At 43.9% G+C, this 10,278-nt stretch overlaps 1 pseudogene; it reads right to left on the bottom strand.

The window, feature by feature from the left end:
- Positions 1-95: 95 nt before the first annotated feature.
- LOC104506583 overlaps positions 96-10,278 on the bottom strand; it is a 37,323-nt pseudogene continuing 27,140 nt past the window's right edge.

Raw genomic sequence — 10,278 nt, 5'->3', positions numbered from 1 at the left:
TTACAGAATAAAACCAGACCCTCTCCCTCTCTCTGACGTGTACGTTAGGGGGAGCAGCTCACTTAAATCAACATGGAAGCAGGTTTTTGAGAAGCTCATGCAATTGCCTTCAGCTCTGGCCGTAGCACCTCCGACCTCGGCTTGGCACAGGCTGATGGACTGGACTGCAGAGCCCCGCATCGGGCACACACCATGTGCTCCAACGCTTCCGCTGTTGCCAGAATGCTGTCAGGCTGGAAGGGACCTCCTGTATCACTTGGAACTGGAGGGAAAAAAGGTAAAAAGAGATGAAAAGGGCAGAGGATGGAAGTCCTAGCTCACTGGGAGCCTGACTCTAAAAGGCACAGAGCTACCTGAGTATTTATTACTTTAGGAAAGTGAAAGAAAATGTGCACTGGCACAAACACCACTGACAAATTCATTTTCCAACACTTGAACTAGCGTAAACTATAGCATTTGTCCTACAAGTGCTTTCCAATGAGCACAGTAGTAAATGAATCTTTAATATAATGCGATATTAGCTCAGATTTAAATATTTACTATGCAGTTAGTGTATTTCAAAGGCAGACACGCTCCCCATACCCTCCCAGCTGTTTATTTTCCTGGCCCAATGTCTTTACAGACAAAGAGCACCCTTGGTTTAATCACTTCACCACATTCTGCATCAAAAGGCAAATATTAAACAGCAACTAAAGCTATTCTATCACCTGCTTCCTGATCAAGAGCACTCAACACATGGGGAACGGAGCACGTCCAAAGGACATGCCCTTCCTAATCGGAAGCCAAGATTCAAGAAGTTGTTCTTCCCGCAGAGGGTGGGGAGGCACTGGGACAGGTTGCCCAGAGAAGCTGTGGATGCCCCATCCCTGGGAGTGTCCAAGTCCAGGCTGGATGAGGCTTGGAGCAACCTGGTCTAGTGGAAGGTGTCCCTGCCCATGGCAGGGGGTGGGACTGGATGATGTTTAAGGTCCCTTCCAACGCAAACCATTCTATGACTATGCATCACACAGAATTACACCCAGTAGCAAGTTCTCCTGGAAGACTGCAGAGAGCATCGTGACAGCTGCAGTTCCCAGATAAAAGATTTATGATGATATTTCAACGCAAGGTCATGGAATTTTGCACTTCCTAGTGCAAAGTTTCTAGTTTAAAGGCCCAAATTACTTCAAAAACTCAGCTAGCTTATAGTGAAAGAATGTTCAGGGGGCTCAGAAAAGCACATGGAAACAGCATCAGAAATCAGTATGCAGTCCTCAGGGATTTCCTTACAAATCTGCTTCCATAAAGGAGGAAGCACTCCGTCACGGTCCAAACCGGCGATAATCATCTCTGGTTATGAGCACAGCACAGGGAGAAAGAATTTCCAGGTTTAGAAACCATTTTGTAATAGATTTATGCAAAACACACCAGAATCAGAAAACTAACACCAAACAGCAGCTTCCCTTTTTGAGAACAGATTTCTCAACCTTCTCCGTAACAGACACGCTGAAAAGCATCCAAGGGGATACCTTTCCGCAGATTTCTCGACACAGGCTGCACGCGTTGTGTGACACTCTGCATTACCCACCTTCTGCCGCGCTGGGTCCTACGGTTCAGACATATCAAAGCACCCAATTGCCTTTTTCTTTTTTGAACATGAAGAGCATGAAAGCGCACGCTGAAGCTGGTCCTTGTTAGCAGCCCCATTTTCATCTCTTTAAACTCAAAAGAGAGCAATTCCCTTGAAAACTGTCACAGCATTTTCGCAATCCGTAAAGAGGAAGTTCAACAGCCTCAGGTCACTAATCATAACTACAGCACATACAGAGCATAAATTATGTCTTTCTATTTCACAGTAGTGAATCATGTATATTCTTTTATCTTAATTACTTGATTCCTTTTATAAATCAAATATTCCAGCCATGTTTGGAGCCGGTAAGGTGAAAACAGCTGCGAATCCTTTCTCCAAAGGAATATTCCCAGCATTAGTGTTCCATCTCCTTTCCTTTCTGCAAGGTCACGTGCAAATCCCATCTTAACTGTTCCCTCCCGTTTTCTTTTTCTATCTACAACAAACATTCATTTGCCACATTTATTGCTCTTACCTCTAACGAGGAGCCCTTCCCATATATGAAAGATGTATTGTGTGGGTGAAGTCACACGTAATTTATATTGCAGCTACTCTAGGAATTCTTAGGTACTTCACACATTGCACGAAGATGCGTATTACACCGAGTCATAAACACGGGACACAGACTTCCTAGGACGTTCATTCACAGTAAAGCATTAGTTAGCTTTCCCAATAAAACCAGGATACGGCACTCGGAACAGCACTCTGGTGGTGGTAGGCTATTTGGAAAAAGCCCCTTTGAATCACGCATCCACTGGAATTCTCCAACTACAAACAAACAGGAGAAGGGATGAATCGTTTTTCCCCCCAGTCTTCAATATGAGACATGGCCAGCAACAACACCTCTAAAATTCAGTCATGTAAGGAGCTAAATTGATTATTTGACCTGCCAAAACCCTCACGCTGACTGTGACTAGTAATGAATCCACTTCACGGAAATCCAGTGACATGTCCAATCTAAAAGGAGAGGAATTGGTAAATGGAGCAACCTTCTTCACAGCTCATCAAATCTTATTAACAATGTCCTAGACTAGGCTCTGCTGCATTAGTTGTGTGGGCCAATTCCAGCACTCGTCCCAGCAAAGATCCTCTGTGCATCCTAGGATACCACCTCTACCCGGGGCTTTATAGCGCAACTACAACTGTCATATTTTGAGTTAGAACTCCAAGAACTTCCAAAATGCTCCATGACATTAGGCTGAGTTGAGGGGGCCTCTTCCACACATCTCTACAGTTGTTTCATACATGAACAGCACATTAGTAAAAAGAACATATATAGAAAGAAAAGAACCATGCTTCCAATTTTGCTACCTATAGTTAGACTTCTTTTAACCCAGGATACCTAATTACAACTGGTATTTTGCTATTTTAAGAACTGTTTTACAAATAAAAGGGAAAGTTTGTTGTTTTACACAATATGAGCTATATACAGGTGGAGGGAACAAGAAGAGCCTTGCAGAACAACACAGCTTGTTTATTTTCCTAAAGGAAAAGGAATTCAAACACAATTTGGGATTTGCTTAGCACAAGTGTCTTAATATTTGCATTGCTTTTAACCTTAAAATGTGCCAAGAAACAAGACAGTGAAAGGAGACATTGAAAAACACACAGGCATTCTGCTTAGAAAGCAGAGCAGGATACTTATGCACTACTAATTTAATTAAAGAGTTATTTTCCTTTAAATACCCTCTAATGGCCCAAAATGAACTCAGGCTGATTTAAAATCAATCACTTTAATCAAAATTACAAGTTTGAATTCTCCATGGATTAGTGTGCAGTGACTACCGAGTCAAAAATGCACATCCATCACTTTTTACTTGCTCCAAGTCCCGAGCAGGGAAAAGAACGGGTTATCTCATTTCCTGAAACCGGGAGCCTCTGGCTCCTGCAGACAGGCAGCTAGCCAGCCCCCAGGCCCCACTCATGCTCTCTAAGCAGGCCCTCGGCACACAGCCCTCCCGCCTGCCTGCTGTAGAGAAGGTAAAAAAAGATCTGACGCTCTATTAGACAGTCACAAAGTGGAGCTGACTTGGAGCATCCTCCTAAGTGGCACAATCAGTCATAAAAAGGGGAGATGTTTTGCCTTTCCTGCCTCTCCAACAAAGACCGCATCCCATGTATTCCAAGAGCATCGATTCATTTTCCCTTCCACATGCCAGCAATTCTGTACCTCTCACCAGCAGCCTGGTAGAACTGACCTCTTCACTAGTATTTTTTAACCTGTACAAAATCAACACCTTCTGACACCGCATGGTGTACTAACCTCAAATTTACCGAAGACAGACCGGATAATCACTTGCCTACCAGAACACAACAATCACACAGCAGGACTAGGGCTAGTACACGGAGATCAGCAATGATCATCAAGAAAACTGACATTTCAGAACATGTACCAGTTGCCTATGCCACTATGAAGAGGAACAACGGCTGATCTTCACAGATAGAGACAATCGCTACCCGCTCAAGCTGCGGCAAAACAAAACGGCAAGGAACACTCGCAAGGGAACCTATCCATAACCAAAGATGAACACGCACAGAATCCAAACAGTTTGGGTTGGAAGGGACCTTGAAGACCACCCAGTCCCCCCCCCCTGCCATGGGCAGGGACACCTTCCACTAGACCAGGTTGCTCCAAGCCTCATCCAGCCTGGCCTTGGACACTTCCAGGGATGGGGCATCCACAGCTTCTCTGGACATGTGTACCAATAACCTTAAATGTCCCCAGGTCCTGAAATCTTAAGGAAGCGAGCGAAACAGGAAGACAGAGTCCGACCAACTCAGTTTGGGGCAAAGAAGGAGGACCAGAAATTTCTGATTACGCTCATCTCTACACAGATTGAGGTGAAGAGCCTTCTCTACGGACACGGCCAGCACTGCAGACGCTTGCCACCTCCCACCTTCGACCACACTCTCACTCTAGAGCACTGCAGACAACTTCAGTGAGGCATCCTCAGCCATGTTTTCCATCACTGAACTCCACTACAGCTCAACTGCACTTTCTCCAATGTATCTGGAAAAATGACAGGTCTATTTTATGTATTACGCGTTATTCTTTTCTGCCTGTGTTGTATCTTTAAGCATCCCTGTCTGACTTAGAAGCTCAGCAGGATGCTGAGCTGCCCTTCAGCGTTCCTACGCGGTACCTATTACGACGGGTCTCACAGCTACGACAGCACCGCCAAAGCCATGGCATGCAGAGAGATTTTGGGTAGCAGGCGGGGGGATGTTTGTTACGGCCTACACCTCCGCATGCTACGCTGAGCATCCTATTTTCACAAGAGCTTTATGACTACACCTTGAAGAGCAGTACGAAACACATCAGTGAGGTTGCCCTTTCCCGGGAAAAGGCAAGCAAGCAAACAGTGAGGGATGGGGGACACTAAACTTTAGCGACCATGGTGACATTTCACATTCCTTAAGGAAAACCGGTTTGAAAGCGGGAAAACAAGTTTCTTTAATGAATTATCTTCACCAGCTTACGAAGCATAACAATGTATCTGTGGAGACTTAGCACAGACACAAGAAACCCGAGTGCTCAAGTACCCCCACATGACCAGAGAGAAAATTTCAACTTCAATAATCCTAAAGGTCAGAAGCGTTATTAAACATGACAGATGCCCTCACTGTTCAGCACTAGAGGACATGGCTGAATTTATTCTAACTCCATTGTCTCTCACTACATGTAAGGCAGCTAATGTACCGTTTAATACTTTTTTTTATAAAACCTAGAAATAACAATCTTTATTCTCCATAATTGCAAGTTGACACTTACTGACTTATTTAGCAGCCTGTTATCTCAGCATCCGGTGTAGGAAACAGGTTTACTTTGGGTGAGGAGGAGGAAAACAAGATAGTAAACAGTAAAAAAAAGGGCACAAGGTGCTGCAGACGACACTACCATGACAAAGGGCCCAACAAAGCTAAAAACACAGGCAAGTCAAACCTACAGAGGGGCGTTAAGGAATACTGTGCGTTAAAGGAGAGATCACTCGAGCACACACGTTGCTTTAAATGTGTATCTACAACCATGCCATGGTTATTAAACACGTTTTCATGTACAGATTATTACCACACGCGTCCTTCTCGATAACACAGCATGGAAAAAGCAATCCCGATTGTACTCCACAACCACGACTGGTCTTAAATTCCCCGTTTGCTCCGTATCTGTCTTCATCCTTGACCCACAGTCAGATGGGGTGGGGGGTGTTGTTCATGCAGTTGTCCTTCCTGCTTTCCTTTTTAGAAAATTAGGAAAAAATAACGCAACGGCAATTTTGCTGAACGAGCATGGGATTTCACATCCAGTCCTATTTTCATCCCCACCCCTGCAATTCTTCGAATTCCCTTTTCTGTTTCATACAGAAGTTGGCTCTCAACAAAAACCAGCTTCACAACGAATGGGAGCAACTCCGTGATGTAAGACAAGCTGACAAGCATCCTCAGCTCACCGGAAGGCACTGCCCGCCACGTTCTCTCCTTGGAGCGCGCACATCACGCGGCGCACGCACAGACGAGCCTCTCGCCACCGGCAGCGGGCGCAGGACCTTCAAGCCGCTCTCCTGCTTACAGGGAGGGCTCCAGCAGCTACTCACTGGAGCAGTGAAAGAGCTCCCAGAGCCTTTGTTGGGGGTGAATCTTCAAGAGCCTCCAGACAGGCTTTCATTTTTCACGTGGCGAGAAGCCAGCAGTGAAAATTCCAACTGCCAGCCTCCCGAATGCCTTGTGGGGCAAAACCAAACAGGGTAATCGCGTTAAAAAAAACAACCCATGCACAAAAAACACCCCTGTGGATTATTCGGTGATGGTTTTGGGGTTTTTTTGTTTTGTTTTGTTTTCAGATACGGCCCGTAAGTTGTACAGTCTGGATTTCAATTGTAAAGATCGAGGCCATATGGAGGGGAATGGAAGAAGAGCTGGAGTTGAGCCCTAAAATACATACACATAGTCTTAACTTCCAGCTGTTTAATCCTTCTTCTTAACAATGCTGCCATCTGTTTCAAACCCCCAAATATCCATGTTCTCTCCCTTTCCAAAAGGGAATGATGTAATTGTGACATAACATCGTAGCTCTGTACAAATTAATTTAGTTGCAATTGGTGCGTTACATGATCAAAGCTACTCAGAAAACACAACCAGCCCCACAAAAATGCTAAACACTCTTGACAAAATAATGCCACTGATGAAACTACACATCTCTGCCAGCATCAACCAGGTCTGAATGTGTGCTGACACAGCCCTGTGCACTCCGGGAATGCAAGATATGCTGGTTTAGCTGCCTCAGCATGGATGGGTTCTGCTCCTGCCTCCAGAAGACACACAGCAAAACAAACAGAATGTTGCTCTGTTTTTCGAGCGAGTTCAAACTCCAATACCCATAAATCCACAGAGCAGCCTCATTCCTCTTCGCTTCCGAACTCTCATCGGAGAGGAATTTCAAACACCTTGCTAATTTAACAGGCTGAAGGCAAGCAAACCAACTCAGCTCTGGAAGGACAGCCTATTACCACAAAGAGCATTTTTTTGCTACGTGTGTGACATAGGCAAAAGTAAACAAAAAACCCACCTCTGGAGAAGCACTGTAAAAAGGAAAGGAATTATCAAAATGGATTCGTGTGCATCTGGAATGATTTTAATACAAACTGCCCAGCAAATCTCCCTGCACTGCTGACAAATCACCAGCTGAGGTAAATCCCAGATAATGAAACATTGTAAGAAAGGCTCTATTTAATAATTTAGCCCCTGTCAAGGAGTTTGTATTGATTCTTGTTTTCAGCAGAGGGAGAGAATGTTATCTCCAGCCTTACGGCTCAATGACAACCTCCACGAATTTAATCACTGTGCAGCTCCTGCCATGCAATCCTTAAACTGTCACCTCTGATTCTTCATCATCCCTCGCTACTTCCTTCAAAGCCCCCTCTACCCGCATCTTCATACTAATCTCCCGCCCCACGCATGCCCTACTGTAATCACAGCACCATTTCAATCTGCTTCACATTAAACATAAAAGCAGATCTCATTTGCAGACTAAATTTTTTATTTTAAATAATTCAGCACTCCTTCAAACGTCTCATCTGTCTCTCTCTTATTAGCAAGTCTGCTCAGCGCCTTAACGGGAAACGTGGCCGTGCTGCAGGCAGGCTTGAGCAACCATGGGACAGCAGTCCTAGCAAAGGTTTGGAGCAGAAAGAGAATCTTTCAGCCTTTTTTTGGCTGCAGAAGGGGAGATGAATCTGGAGAAGCAAGAATCTGTATTATTCAGAATTTTTTTCCGCACCAAAAAGGAAAGGTCACACTGCCTCGTAACTGGCCAGGAAAAATTAGCCACAAATTAATTCAGCTGCAGTTCGGGAACAGAATGTCAATTCATCTACAAACAGAACCAGGCTTTTAAATACATAAATGCTTGTGGCTACAGAAACCTCACCCAGATGTCTGCATTCAAACACACTAGCTCCTGTAAAAGGGCAGGGAAGAACAGACGCAATTTTAACACGTTTGCTGAAACGCAAAGCGGCGTGCAGGAAGAATGCAAAAGGAGAGGAAGCAGATACTGCATCATTTAGGAAAACAGGTTCCTGCTCATTTTTCCTCTTTATTCCACGTAAGATGCAACACTTCCCATCCTCTAATCCTTTGGATCACAGCAAAGCGATCCCACAGGCCCATACGGACAAGGTCATCATACACAGATTTCCTATTACGGGGCACAAGCGGCATTTCACAACTGTCTTTTTATGCACTTCTGCCTTTCCATCCAGACTATAAATTGTTACAAGGCCCTGGGGCAATCCAGCTGTATGCTCCATTCAAATCAGGCTTCAAGGAGAAAGCGCCACAGTCAAGATGCTTCAATCAAGTAAACACACAGGCACAAAGGGCAACTGCATCACAATTCATGATGTGTGCTTTTATACGGCAAATCCACCGCTTTTCTGTTTTAAAGTTTCTCTCTGATGCCCAGATTCAAAGCACAGCTCATTAGCATTTTAAACGTGACATCAAATTAAGTCAAAATATGACACATCAGAAGCGTGCTGCTGAAATCCATTTGCTGGCTGGGCTCTGCCTCTCTCTCTACAAAACAGAAAAACCTTAGTAAGGAAATGTGGACTTATTTATCAAACATGGGAAATTCACACCAAGAGAGGTTTAAGTGACAGGAGCAGAGGGCAGATTGGCAGGATGTATTGTATTTGTATAAATTAGCTTGTGTCCTGGTCAGAGATATCCTGTTATTACCAGCAGTCGTGTGTTTCTTTTGGCCAATTACTGCCCTTTGGTTTTGTTGTTGTTGTTCTTGTTTACCTAACTTATCACTTCACCTCTACTTGTTATTGCAGAGGAAAAAAAACATATAAACTCCTCGGGCAACACTTCCACTTTCTTTTTCATTTTGGATGTGTCTTTTTCCTTTTCAACTTTTTCCTTTTCAACGAATTGCCTCAGTTCAGGGCGTTAATCAGAACTTTACGCTGAATACACTCACAAGTGTAACCTCCTGCGCATGCTGCGCGTGCTGCGTTTTCAGCTTACCTAAACTCTGCGTTGCGCTTTGCTTCTTTCTCACAAACACTAATCTTCAGCAATCTTACTTTACCACTGATCTCCACATGCAGCTAATCATATTTCCAAAACCCATGGCTATGTACTACTTTTGATATTCAAATGGAGACAATCCAAGATGAAGAGGCATGGTTTTAGATGCATTACATGGCACACTCATCCTCAAAATGCAATTACTACTTTCACATCATATATTTAAGTCAGCAGCTAGTTATTTAAGGTGAGGAGAAAAGTTTTATTGAGATAAAATGATCTTGTAAGCAACGCTGTACACTTCTTCTGGTACTAACCCACCAAAGTAGCTGCTACTGTCTCTGAGGAAGTCTGTACCACCAGATCAAGAGCTTGGTACCATGTGTCCACGGTGATGCTCCTCTGCAGCGACAGTAATGTTTGCCTACACTCTACTACACTTAAAAGACGACTCCTGTGGGATTTCTCACTCATCATGACACTGAGCCCTCCCTAAAGCCGGCTTAGTTGATGTAACTGGGGTGTGTGCATGTGTTGTAACACGGTTACCTAAGCCAGGGCCATGGGTAAACTGACACTGTCATTAACATACCTTCAAAAGGACAGCGCTACACCCCATCTCCCTGCTCTCCTGCCTGCAGGACTGAGAGAAGCTTCCTTCCAGTTCACTGGGGTCCTACTCAAGAGAGCATCAAAAGCCATCTCAGTGACCACTGTGCACGCGTACTGACTGAACTTCTGCATATTAACTGGATTCTCTCATACAAGTCAGCCATCTAAGACTTAATCATGTATTTTCATCATCTGGAAGTAATCACAATGAACATTCTAATTAAGATAAAGCGAATGGACTCAATTTTAGGACTTGTTAACCATCAACAAAGAGATAAAGAAAAACTTCACTGTTTATAATACACTGATTTATAATGAAAAAAATCTGTCAGAGCTTAAACTGCAGTAGAAAACCATGAAATATAGTTTAATACAAAACTCTAGCTATGAAGCTATATCCTCCATCTGACAAGAATCCAAATCTGTTTCTTCAAATGACCTCATCCAAAGAGAAATTCAGTGATCATTTCCATCCTCAAAACGTAGCTACCTTCAATTAGGAAAAAAGGCTTTGTTTTCTT

This window comes from Eurypyga helias, unplaced genomic scaffold, assembly GCF_000690775.1.
Source record: "Eurypyga helias isolate BGI_N326 unplaced genomic scaffold, ASM69077v1 scaffold5202, whole genome shotgun sequence".
NCBI lineage: Eukaryota > Metazoa > Chordata > Aves > Eurypygiformes > Eurypygidae > Eurypyga > Eurypyga helias.
Note: the sequence above shows the minus strand (reverse complement) of the source record. Positions and strands in the feature narration are given on the sequence as shown.